Here is a 4,998-nt window from a genome sequence, read left to right as displayed (position 1 = left end):
CTAAAAGGCCCAGTGTGTTTGCTCTGATGGCTGAGCCATGATACACTGACTCCCATGGTAACTTGGAACAATACAGAGATCTGAATTGTTCTTTAGCCAAGACATGTAATGGTAAAATTTCTACACAAAGTTGACCATTGCTTGCAGACATAAGGAGAAGAAGTATGGATATTGCAATGCAAAGTAATGGAGAAGATAAAATAATAGTTTTGCCAGTTTGTCTCCTCCGAATCCTTTCCACACGACCCATAATTCACCTCTATCTCAAACAATTTTGTATAAAGCTTATTTCTTACACCGTTATTTCTTATACTTAAGAAACAACGTAAAAGGAGAAAGTACTGAATTCATTTTAGATTTTTTATTGTAAAAATATTTTATCTTTACTGATACTTGCAAAGCAACTTTTTTATTTAGAAATAAAATCAAGAATAAAAAGAACTATTAAATGCAAGAATTACAAACATTAACTCACTTAAACAGTTCTTTTGATGTGTGCATGCTAACACATGTTGAAATTTGGTCTATATTTTCATACACAGTAACTCTCTAACTCAAACATGTGATCTTTAAATTAATTTGCTAAAATGATATATAAGAAAACTATGAAATTTACAGGAAGATGGTACAAAATAAAATTTAGGCGAACGGATAATATGCAAATACTTTTTTTTCTGTTAGTAGGTATCTTTTCATTATGTAAAAGACTAAAATCAAGAAATTATTTTTAAATACCATCAAAGAGGGAAAACACAATGATAAAACCTTCTCATTAAAAGAAGACGGTTTATCTTCCGAAGGTACAAGAAATAAAACCCTGTGCTAAAATGCTGCAGGGTACGCACCTCACAGCACGGAGCCCTGGCTTCCTTGTGCGCTCACAAGGAAGATTCCATTTCTTCAGTGCCATTATAGCTTTACAGCCTACTGGAGCCACACAAAGGGGGAGGGAGAATGAAGGTGAGAAGGTAGTAATTGCTCTACAAATTACTTGGGATGCCTAGAGCACATTATTTCACCTTGTGTAGAAAAAAGAACAAAGATAATGTAACATGGTGTATCAACTACACTCAAATTAAAAAAATAAAAAGGAATGAGGGAAGGAGCTTATGTATTTCCAGTAAATTAATTTTTCCCCCATGGTAGAGAAAGGAGAGCATGAAGACCCCGATTTTATTTTGGAAGATAAATATGTTTTCAGGCAATTGCAGATACAGGTGGATTCCCTTGCCAGCCAACTCACGTAAGGCCTGTGGGTATCTGAGCATTTGGTTTAGAGATGAAAATGCCATGCCGAGGTTTGTCTGTGCTCTATAGGAATCTCCGAGGTTTGTCTTTGCACTATAGGAATCTCTCAAGTTGGCAGAAGAAAATAAACACAGTATCCAACTTGAAGTTCCTGTTCCTCCTATAAAACTTAGAACAAACAGGCTGGAACCCTACAGCTGCTGGTGACTCAGACCCACGAAGGAGACAACTTCAAAAGCAGTCTCTCTGTTCTCCTTTTCTCTCCATCAGCAGCAAATTGATCAGACTGCTCGCCCATTGTCCAAAGCATTCCAGACTCTAGGGGCCTGACATAGCCTTTGTGTGCAGGAGAAGGCTGAGGTTCCCACAAAGAGAGAGACAGAAAGGTCACAGTTGAGTGGTGATTATGGATCTCATTGGAAACAATCAAAAAAATGACAGAGAAAAAGAAATTCATGCAAATTCAACCGGGTAATCTGTGCAACTATTACTAATTGATTCATTTTTATCATTCCAGACCTTTATGTAGGTCTCTCATATGTGTGTATTATACATGTATACACACACATACATATATATACACAAATACACATTTATGTATACATACATATATGCTACACACAAGTTGCTATACATATTTGCTATTTATTTTTACAAAAAATGTCTATTATTCACACATATATACACATATATATACACATAAACACCCCATCCATAATGGTAGAGGAGTTAAAAAATTAAAATGCACAACAGGAAGGAAAAAAAGTGCCTCAAAACAGGTAACTAGCAAGAAAGCTAATTGTTAAAAGATTCTAAGATAGGTGAATCATGTGAAATTATAAAGTTTAGTGACAAATAGCCCAAGGATAGAATTGCAGTCAAAGATGAATGATTCAACTTGGCAATACTTTGTTAACCAGAACTTTTAGATGAACCAATGATTAAAGTGTAATCGTGTGTCTCCTTTAATCTTATTTTTTAAACACCTTGCCACTTTCCTAGCATAAAGGAGGTGTTTAACTTTAGTTGAATTATGTATTTCTCATATTCTATATGTGAATGTTAGTATAGTGACCATGATCAGATTTTTAAAAGTTATTACATAAGACTTTCTGTGCCAGCAGTTATGTGTATTATATCATCCATGAATTATGCACCTTTTATCTTTCTTCTTTCAGGATGCTAAATTCCATCATAATCATCTTTAGGCAACTGGGAACAGTCTGTTCTCTGGCTGGGATTATGAATGGTCATATATATTCTGAAGAATGAATGAAGATCAAGTTTCTTAAAGCTGGACTATAAAATCTCCACAAAAATCATCATTCTCATTACAGTTTTTTGGGGTTTTTTTTTGTTTTTTTTTTTTTTTGGCCATGTGGGGAGTCTGCACAGTAACTGGATTTCTCAAATGTTCCATGAATTTCACTTCAAATAAAAAGAAGAAAGATGACATCTTTCTAGATGGTGTAAAACTAGCTACTTCTCACATATTTTTTTTTAACATGAACATTTCAAACACAAGATAAAAAAGGATGTCCGAGGCCTGTACTGATGAGGCCATAGATGCCCTAGCAAATAGGACTCTGAGGTCTACACTACATGATTGAACAGGGCTGCCTTTGTACTTGACATGAAATGCAGATTATCTTCTGCTTCTACTGCCACTTTCTTTCCTTCTATTCATAAGTTTCTATTACCTGCTGGACTATTGTGTTACTATTCATAACACACAGTTCTTTGTACGGAAAAACCATCCACAAAATAAACAGCCCTTTATCCCACTGTTGCAAAACCTGTTTTGAGAACTAAATACATTGCTTCCCAAAATGTTTTATCAGGGATTTTACCAGGGTGGTATCAGAAGAAATGAAATATGATAAGGAAAAAGAACATTCTTATTCTTTTGATCCTTTGCATTCCGTGAATATCAATCATTACTGGCTTTTCCAGGGCCATCTAGGCATGTTTTCCATTCATCCTTGTACATTCTGACAATTGTGACCTACAAACTTGGGGGAAACTGGGGGTCCAAGAGAAGCAATCTGTCATCTTATTATGAGATTTCAGGTGAAAAAGTATGTTGTGAAACAAAAATATACTTATTAATATTTTCTTCTTTTGGATAACAATTTCAGACTACTTGGTTGTCATCTGGTCAGCTATTCTTTGCAAAACGTACGTCATTCTGTCTGCTGAGTTCATTCTGTTCTCAAGTGTCGTTTGACTCCAAAGAGTGGGTGGCTCTGCTGATTAGTGTTACCTAAAAAGATAACCTTTCTTCAGAGATCCGATGTTAAAAGCAGATGTATACAATAAAATCATGTAATAAATGAGCTATTAAATGAGAATGGCCTGTTTCTTCACCAACATTGCTAACTGTCTAACATTGAAACAGTCTTGTGCATGAAAACATGAAAATTAGAAGGCAACTGAGTGCCTTTTGCTCATAGAGTCTGAAAATTTAACTAAATAGACTGTAAGCAAAGTATCTATATGTGCAAAGGAACCTTCCTATGGTTACCAACATGAAATTAATTCAGGGTAATGCCTCAAATTGTATTCCTTTTGTTAATATTGGTCATACTTAATATAGATTTTTTTTAAAAAGTTCTCAATAACAGAGATAGAGTTTAGCAAAAATACCATCACGCCTAAATACACATATTTTTCAGCTTTACAGTAATAGATAATCTTGAGTGACTGCTCTCAGTCTTAAAACAGGGATTCTCAAAGTGTGGTCCAGAGAACCGCTGGGGGTTCCTGAAACCCTTTCAACAGGTCTATGATATCAAAACTATTTTATAATACTAAGATAATACACTCTGGTTTGCACTCATTTTCTCATGAGTGCAGAGTGAACTATTACAGAGGCTACATGTGATATTACAATAGAAATAGAAATGCGATTCCAGCTAGCATTTGCAAATCAGACATTAAAGAGATTTGCAAAAATGCAAAACAAGACTACTCTCACCATTAATTATTTTTGTTTCAGGAAACATTTTTTATAAAAACTTTCTATTTACACTAACATATAATAGGTTCATTATTGCTATTTTAAATATTTTAAGTGCCTCAATTTTCATTCTAACATAGAAAATATTAATAGATATAAACTACATTCAAAACTCTATTGAGAGCCCTCAACAGTTTTTACCAGTGTTTCAGAAATTCTGCCTTAAAACATAGTTGGCCTTTATGACACGTTTCTTTCATAAATTTGTTAAGTTAAAAGGAATACTGAAAGTAGTTACCAGACCTGCGATTTCCTTTGTATCTCTATTTTTTTATGTACAGCAATGTAGTCATTGAGTAGGGATTCAGTCAATACTCATTAACTGATTGATAGGCGATGTTTCAATGGGAGAGAAGAGTAAAGACGATATAGGTTTCTAGAAGCTTCATAACTGCAATACGTCCCTTCCTGGAAATGTCATTAAATTCTATCAGGTTTCTTCCAATCAGATTTTCCCTGAGAATGTGACAAATTATTTAGAAAATTAATACTCTAAGCACTGCGAAAGATGATGAGACTGTTAGATCTAAACGTCACGAAAGATATTGTCTGGGTGTGAACGTGCGTTTTTATTTATTCAAGGAGGTCTCTGTTTTCTCCCTAGTAATGCCGCGGTGGAGCTACTTGTCAAGTGACCTTGGAATGTTTAATATTGTTCCACCGATATATGAAGATTAGGGCTGTTCTTACAACCAATCCCAGAAACTAACAGCATTTTACAGCTCTTCCCC

The 4,998-nt window shown here is 34.7% G+C and overlaps 1 long non-coding RNA gene across 1 annotated transcript; it reads left to right on the top strand.

Moving 5' to 3' along the window:
• The first annotated feature begins 1,603 nt into the window (after positions 1–1,603).
• LOC145713024 (uncharacterized) lies at positions 1,604–2,726 on the top strand. The gene is made up of 2 exons (XR_014135952.1): positions 1,604–1,719; positions 2,427–2,726. It is a non-coding gene; the product is annotated as an uncharacterized LOC145713024 (long non-coding RNA).
• Positions 2,727–4,998: the final 2,272 nt, after the last annotated feature.

The sequence above is a fragment of the Panthera onca genome, chromosome A2 (assembly GCF_046562875.1).
Source record: "Panthera onca isolate mPanOnc1 chromosome A2, mPanOnc1 haplotype 2, whole genome shotgun sequence".
Classification (NCBI taxonomy): Eukaryota; Metazoa; Chordata; class Mammalia; order Carnivora; family Felidae; genus Panthera; species Panthera onca.
This window is presented reverse-complemented; position numbering and strand designations above follow the sequence as displayed.